The sequence below is a fragment of the Pyrus communis genome, chromosome 12 (genome assembly GCF_041283825.1).
Source record: "Pyrus communis isolate YQ-2024b chromosome 12, ASM4128382v1, whole genome shotgun sequence".
In the NCBI taxonomy this organism is placed as follows: domain Eukaryota; kingdom Viridiplantae; phylum Streptophyta; class Magnoliopsida; order Rosales; family Rosaceae; genus Pyrus; species Pyrus communis.
Genome location: NC_142576.1, coordinates 3,046,436 through 3,055,186, shown reverse-complemented (window position 1 = coordinate 3,055,186; position 8,751 = coordinate 3,046,436). Strand labels below are relative to the sequence as shown.

Here is an 8,751-nt window from a genome sequence, read left to right as displayed (position 1 = left end):
TTATCGCTAGCAAAAATACCCACACCAGAAATTAATCAAAGCAACTTAATTCACATGGTATAATAAGTTTTTCAGTTTCATCTAGATTCTATTGGATTTGCATTAAGAGCCTATGTACCAACAAAATAGCTGATTTCTAAGTCCTAACTATATACAATTTACATGATTTTTTATGGATTCTACAACGTGCTTGTTTAATTGTCCCTAATGTGTAGTAGTAACTGTTGGTGATGTTGCAAAATGCACCTGCACAGAAATTCAAAACTAAATCCTGATTTGAGATTGTGCTTGTTTAATCTCTAAGTTCTACCTGTTAAATCATGGTGAATCAATATGATAATATCATAAATACCTTTTTTAAACCTCTTAGGATTTAAGTCAAGCCGAGTCATCTGTGACGCTGCATAAAATTCTTGCAGTTTCAACAATCTAAACAAAGCATGTATAAGCATAAATAATAAAGTATTTGGGATCAAAAAAATTTGTTCACACTTACAACTGTAAGAATTGCAGAAACCTTAAAGATGAAGAAAGAAGAAATGACGCAGAAGAAAGAAGAAGAAATGAGAGAGAGAGAGAGTTAGGAGGGAAAACAGATTTAGAGAGAAGAAAAGACTTGTTATTTTTCACCCACTTTTCTGTTTACAAAAAGGACTGTTATATGTAGTTACAACACCTTCTTACTAAGCTTAGGACTAACTGTTATCTAACAACCTTATAACAAACTATGTAGGATCTTGACAAGTGTCATTTGTTTCTGCCATAGATTTATCTTTCACTTGGAGGTTGGTATTTCTTACTTCACTATTCTTACATCCCCCTTCAAGCTCATGCGTGTAGGAGCTGAGCATGAGATTGCCACAATGCAACTGGAACAAGGGCGCAGATAGACCCTTAGTCAAAATGTTAGCTGACTGATCAGAGGAAGAAACATGTTGAATTTGGAGATCTCCTCGTGTGACACGTTCTCGCACAAAGTGGTAATCGATTTCAATGTGTTTAGACTTAGCATGAAACACTGGATTGGTGGATAGAGCGATGGCAGAAACATTGTCACAATGTATCATGGGAGGCAAGGGAAAAGGAATGTGAAGATCACAGAACAATTGGCGTATCCAGGCAAGCTCAGCTGCAGTGATGGCAAGGGCTCGATATTCAGCCTCTGTGGAAGACCGAGAAACAGTGTGTTGCTTCTTTGAAGCCCAAGAAATGGGATTGGAACCAAGAAATACAATGAAACCAGATGTAGATTTGCGATCGTTGGGATCGCCGGCCCAATCTGCATCACTATAGGATTCCAGATAGAGTGGTCCTGATTGAAATCGAATCCCATACCCCGAAGTGCCTTTGAGATATCGAATTATGCATTTGACTGCAACTACATGGGATTCCATAGGATTGTGCATAAACTAGCAAGCTTGATTAATTGAAAACACGATATCAGGTCGAGTAAACGTGAGGTATTGCAGTGCACCTACAATACTGCGATACTGCTTAGGAATGTGATAAGGTTTCCCATCATCTTTGATCAGTCTGTGATAGGGAAGACAAGGAGTGGCACAAGGTTTACAATCTTGAAGATCAACCTTGTCAATCAACTCCTTGGTGTATTTAGATTAAGAAACAAAGAGACCATCAGAAGTGTATTGAATCTGAAGCCCTAAGAAATAGTTTAGAACTCCCAAATCCTTCATATCAAATTCCATAGTGAGAGCTGAAATAACATTGGAAACCAACTGGGAATCACTCCCTGTGAGAATCACATCATCCGCATAAAGCAAGAGAACAAACGTGCCCTCTGATGTATGTTTAACAAACAAAGAAGGATCGGCTGGAGACTGTCGAAACCCCAATCCAGGCAAAAAACTTGTAAACCGTTCATTCCAGGCTCAAGGAGCCTGTTTTAGACCATATAGAGATTTTTGAAGCTTGCATACATAAGTGGATGGATGACTAGAACTTTGAAAGCCTGGAGGTTGTTCCATATACACCTCTTCATTGAGTAAACCATGTAAGAATGCATTTTTAACATCCAGTTGGCGAAGAGGCCAATGAAACTGTGCTGCCAATGCTAGGATTAATCGAATAGTTGTAGGTTTAACCATTGGACTGAACATTTCACCATAATCAATGCCTTCCTCCTGACTGTACCCCTTTGCAACAAGCCTGGCTTTGTATCGGGAGATGGAACCATCTGCATTTCGTTTGATTCTGTATACCCACTTACAACCAACCAGATTTTTATGGGGTGGAAGAGGAACAAGGGACCAAGTTTGCTGAGAATTTAAAGCAGCAATTTCCTCTTGCATAGCAGACTGTCACTCTTTCACTTTTGCAGCTGCTTTGAATGTTTTGGGTTCTAAAAGTGGTGAGGGGAAAGCCACTGATGCAGAATAAGCCTTTCTTTTGACAATGCCACTTTTGGAACGAGTCTGCATTGGATGCAGATTCATATGGATAGGAAGATCAACAATTAGATAGTCTTGTTGGAAATCAGGATCAGCAGGGATAGGGAATTGTGTAACAGCATGAGGGCTAGACACTATGGGTGAAGAGGGTGACAGTGACATGGAATTATGCAGTGAAGATGATTGAACAGATGCTGAAGCTGTACATGATTGTGGTTGAAAACACTCTGAGGTTGTAGATGCAGACAAGGAATCTGTGGCACTAGATGAAATTGGACTCAAGGACTCTGAGGCTTGAGATGAAGATGAATGAAGATGTGATGATGGTAAAGTGACATGATTATGCAATGAAACTGATGGTATGAGTGGTGCAGATGAAGGAAGGAAGGACTTGGATGTGGATGAAGGCATTGGAGATATAACAGATAGTGTGGTGGAGTATGGGAACAATGTTTCATCAAAGAGAACATGTCTAGAAATATAGACTTTGTTTGTGATTCCATCTAGACAGATAAAACCTTTGTAGTTGGCTGGATATCCCAAAAATGTACAGGTTGTGGTTTTGGGTTGGAGTTTGGAGGTGTTATAAGGTTTTAAGAGAGGGTAACAAGCACACCCAAATACTTTGAGGTGTGTAAGAGGTGGAAAGTGACCAAATAATAACTGGTAAGGAGATTGCATTTGTAAGGAAATACAAGGCATTCGATTTATCAGATAAATGGCTGTGGAACAAGCAAAAAACTAGAATTTGGAAGGAAGTGTAGCTGTTTGCAATAAGGTGATGGCAGTTTCCAAAATATGTCTGTGCTTCCTTTCTGCCAAGCCATTTTGCTCTGGAGTGTAGGGGCAGGATTTTTGATGCAAAATACCTTTGGTTGTGAGAAAATGTTGAAATTGATGACTTATTAATTCACCACCACCATCACTTTGGAAGATTTTAATATGTGCAGAAAACTGGGTATGTAAGTAGGCATGAAACTTAACAAAGATTTGAAAAACTTCTGCTTTATTTCTTAACGGAAAAATCCATGTATATCGAGTACATTCATCCACAAAACTAACATAGTACCTATACCCTTCAAATGACATCATAGGGGCAGGGCCCCATACATCACTATGAATAACCTCTAATGGAGTTACAGACTTAGTTGCAAGAAAAGAAAAAGACAACTTTGTAAATTTGCCTTCCAAACAAGGAGTACAAATGCTGTGACAGGTATCTGTGAATGCAGAAGGGTTGATGTGTTGAAGCATTGCAGAGGTGACTTTATTGAAGGGATGCCCTAATCGTTGATGCCATAAGCTTGTAGTAACTGGTTTGGCTAGATAACATGCATGAAATGTGGATGATGCAGGTGATTTCTGCTGTGGAGAATTAAACGGGATGGGGTAATAGCCAGCTTTACACAGCCCCTTGAGAAGAATTTTCCCTGTGATTTTGTCCTGAATCCAAAAGGAAATATCATCACATATGAATCTACATTTGTTATCCTTGCAGAGTTGATATATGGATAATAAGTGTTGTGAAAGTTTAGGAACGTGCAACACATTGTTCAGTGTAAAGATGTGGCTGGGAGCTTGCAGTGTAGATGTACCAATATTAGAAATTGTCAAACCTGCACCACTGGCAGTGGTTATTATATATGTGCCTTGGTAATGAGTAGCCATGTTAAGATTCGCAAGTTTTGAAGTCATATGAGACGTGGCACCAGTATCCGCAACCCAGAACTGTTCAGATGATGAAAAAGGATTGTGACTTGCTTGCATCGCAGTGAGATTAACTGAGGGTGGTCTCCCTTGATATGCAAAGTTGTTTCTATGATAACATTGAGTAGCAGAGTGTCCAAACTTCCAACAAATTTGACATTGAATAGCTGCTGCTCCATGTCCAGCAGTTGATGTATTATGCCTTTGAAAGCAATCTGCAGCCACATGACCTTTCTTGTTACAGATTTGACAAGTGGGAATCGCATTTAGATGATCAGGACAGGTGTGTTGAAAAACCTTTGGGGCGCCAAGAATTCCAGGACTCAAATTGTATGGTGGAGAGTGAAATCTGGGACCATTGTTATACTGGAATCTGCCTCTTCCTTTACCTCTGTAATGTGTCCCCTTGTATCCCCCAGAAGACATTGTATTGCCATAACTACCATTAATATGTTCAGAGCCATTTGAAGAAAATGACCCTTGTCCAGAGTGAAATCCATTAGAAGTAGATCCACCATTAAAGCTGTAGTCTTGGCTTGAACTGTGATCAAGACTAAGAGCTTTGCCTTTTTCAGACTGAGTGCTTGCAACCATTGCAGTTCCAAAAGACAAGGAAGATTCACAAGACTGTCCAATTATAACTTCTTCAGCAAGAAGCTGTGATCGAAATTCTTTCAGAGAGATCCCATTCTCTCGGCCTCTAATAACACACCGAAATGTATAATAATCAGCAAACAACCCTTTTAGAGCAAGGATGATTATGTCATCATCATCAAATCGAACACCAGCTGCAGCAAGATGATCTCTGGCATCCTTGATCCTTTGCAGATAGACAGACACTGAATCAGACCCTTTCTGTATGTTCTGAAGCTCTGTCTCCATCTGAAAGATGGTTGTTTTTGTAACTGTAGAGAACCTTTCTTTGAGATTTGTCCACATGGCATGAGAAGTTGTACTGCTAAGCACACAGGAGATCGCAGTGGAGGACAATGTAGCGATGAGAAGCTGCATAAGAGCCCGATCATGCATTTTCCAAACCTGATAGGCATCAGTTTCAACCCCTTCAATATTCGCTTCATCAAGAAACCTTGGTAGACATTACCTGGACCCATCAACAAACCCAAGAATTCCATGACTGTCAAGCAGAAGATTGATCTGAAAACTCCATACAAGATAGTTTGAATCATCCAACTTGACTGTAACAGAAGACGACACAGTAGAGATGAGACTTGTAATGGGTGATTGCACAATATGCAATTGCGCTGTTGTAACCATTGGTGAAACAACAAGAGAGTATTTGACTTCGAACTTTTATCGAACAGTTGGTGGGCCACTGTATAGGAGACGAGGATCTTGAGTATCGGGACTTTGATGAGCCCAGAAATCTCAGAAAAGTTTATAGATCAGAGGATTGAGAGAAAGAAATATATGTATTAGATAGTATGCGGAAGCTTTGGATCGACCTACAGCGAGGATACCATGTAAGAATTGCAGAAACCTTAAAGATGAAGAAAGAAGAAATGACGCAGAAGAAAGAAGAAGAAATGAGAAAGAGAGAGTTAGGAGGGAAAACAGATTTAGAGAGAAGAAAAGACTTGTTATTTTTCACACACTTTTCTGTTTACAAAAAGGACTGTTATATGTAGTTACAACACCTTCTTACTAAGCTTAGGACTAACTGCTATCTAACAACCTTATAACAAACTATGTAGGATCTTGACAAGTGTCATTTGTTTCTAGCATAGATTTATCTTTCACTTGGAGGTTGGTATTTCTTACTTCACTATTCTTACAACAACGAGGCCACCGGAGCCAAGTCAAAAAAGAGCAATTGATGATTCTTTTTCGGTTTTGTTACATTTAAAGTGGCACCCAAACCTGATGTTGGGAAAAAATAATTCAGCATTACAATAGAATCGGTTTTAATAAATATGCATGTTACAGGTAAGATTATTAGGTAGTTCTGCGTTGAATAATTAGAATCGGTTTTAAGTCAACTGATATTCTGACTTGTATTCAACTGTGTGAAAGTGAAAGTATTGTAAGTCAACATAGATAGTATAACTGAACGATATTCTCACCATATCATTAAGTAATATGCTTAGAAAACCACCAATTCGATCATGAGATCCGATTACTTTGGGTCTCAAAATCTTCATATTTGGACTCTAATCTTCTTGTTCGACTGAAAATTTTCAAATAGTGAATCGTAAATGTAAGATGTACATTGTTAGTATATAAATGTGTGCATTTATGTATCGAAATTAAAGTTTGTTATAACTTACAGTGAAGCCAACATTGTCAAATCCAAAAACAGCAACTCAAGATCCTTTTTTTTTCAATTTTCCAACATTTAAAGTGGCACCCAACCTGATGTTTGGATAATTAGAATCGTTTCTAGTTCAACTAATATTCTATTTCATTGCATCATATGCAAGTGAAAGTATTATAACTGAATATAAATAATATAATGAAAGGATTTTCTGACCATTTAAGCAAAGCAATATGCACTGGAAACCACCAAATTGTTTATGAGATCCATTTACTTTGGGTTACAAACTTCATCGCACTCGGTTTCTAATCTACTTGTTCGAGTAAAAAGATTCCAAACGGTGGATCGAAATACGCTCATTCTATTGCAAACGTGAAAGTAAAATATACATATTGTTAGTAGATATAAGTGTGCATGTGTGTATCGAAATTAAAGTGTGTCCAAACTTAAAGGGAGGCCAATAGTAACTGAATATCCTTTTTCAATCTCCTACATTTAAGTAGCATCCAAACCTAATTTTGGAAAAGAAAATATTCAACATTACATTAACTTCGGATACATAAGTAAAGATAGTAATGTTCTTTAGTTTTGGATTGAACTAAATGTTTGTAATGAAGAATAAATTGTCTACCTTGTACTTAATATTTCTACAAAACAGAAGGATTGTAACAAATGTGTAAGTTAAAGGTGGGATTATTAAGTATTTACGTGTTGCATTATTAGGACCTACTCAAAGTCGACTAATATTAAGTTGGATTAAATTGTATGAAGGGGAAACTACTATAACTGAATTTAAGTAATATAATAAAACAAATGTAATCTATCAGTAATAGAACAAAACAATTATAAGTTAATAGAAAAACTGTAAGCGAAAAAGATGACATACTTACCCTGCTTCTCTGAAAGAAGGCTTGACCACCCCCATCCATCTGATTAAAATTGTCAAATTCGATCTCATCTACAGTTGCTTCCCTGCGTTTTCTTTTCCTTTTTCGTTTTTTTTTTTTTTTTTTTTTTTTTTTTTTTTGTGTCTTTTGTTTTGGGCTTCAGAAATTTTTTTAAGGCCATCTATATCTGAAACGTGAGAATCGCACTCTTGTTGCATCACAAAACTTTGTTCGGCAAATGTAAGGCTTTCAGGTAACATATGCTCATCATCAGTATGACAAACATTTTCAGTAAACATTTCAATTCCAATTGGAGTGCCAAAATTACTATCATTTTGTGGCATCTGGTTCCTTTTGTTATTCCTAGTTCTTTTTTTGCATCATGTGTAGGAATTGTAAAATCCAAAGAACAAATCGATAGCTACACCAGCCGAAAACCGATAGATTGATATTTGAGAAGAAAAAAATGAAACACACAAAAATCAAATATAATTAAATAAAGTGAATACCCAGTATCATATCAGAGTCACGGAAGCAAGGACTTTAAAATGCCACAGTATTTAACAAATACTATGCATAGTTTATAAAAAATGAGTATACGGTTAACCTGTACAACGCATCTATGAGTTGCTTCTAAAAAGAGATGCACAAAATTTGACAAAAGCACCTATCCAAATAAAAAAAAAACAAATTAAATAACAATTAGGCAAGAACCACAAAATGCAACCCAAAAAAAAATGAACCAAATCCACAATCCAAAAGCAAATAAATCACAAAAACACTAACTAATTTATGCTAGTTATTGATTTGACATACTAATCTGTGGTCATAATTCTATCACTCAGAATGGTGAAGTCAGTCGCCTATCATAAAGGTCTAGGAAATATAAAGATTTTTGCTCTCATTTTTTTTTGGGTGTTATACCTGCTCTGCATACAAAAGTTAGTTCTGATATAGTTGTTATCATCTCTTCTATTTCTTTAGGATAAAAAGGTTATGTCATTCCAAAACCTTGAAAAACAACCTAAAAGTATCGGTATGACCTCCAGTGGAACTGGTACCCTTTGTGATTATGTAGTTGGTATATGATTTATCACCTCAGATTTTGTATGTTGACATTATGGTCACTTAAGCTCCGAAGACATCCATCAGTCCCAAACCACATATTTCTAGGTACTTAAGGTTTTTAAACCCTGCAAATTGAAAATACAATGGAAAAATAATGAATCTTGGTAAAAACCAAAGTACAAACTGTTTTCGGAACTCAATCCTCAACAATAACGACAACCAGAAAACAAGATCAAGCGAAAGCTGAAGAAGAGCCCGTTTTAGTTATTTTATTTTTAACACAATGTTAAAAACCAAACTCCTCACATTCAAATCAACACGAAATACCCCGTAAACTAAACTTCAAAGAAATTACATCACCACAACCAGCACTTCCCATAGGCCTCAAACCCACCGTGAATTTCAAATT

General features: G+C 37.0%; 1 long non-coding RNA gene and 1 pseudogene across 1 annotated transcript; both read right to left on the bottom strand.

The window, feature by feature from the left end:
* Positions 1-24: 24 nt before the first annotated feature.
* On the bottom strand, positions 25-8,498 carry LOC148692165 (uncharacterized). The gene is made up of 5 exons (XR_015954166.1): positions 6,401-8,498; positions 6,197-6,300; positions 5,912-5,993; positions 353-400; positions 25-246 (listed from the first exon to the last, which is right to left on the bottom strand). It is a non-coding gene; the product is annotated as an uncharacterized LOC148692165 (long non-coding RNA).
* Positions 3,811-5,390, bottom strand: LOC148692166 (uncharacterized; annotated as a pseudogene).
* Positions 8,499-8,751: the final 253 nt, after the last annotated feature.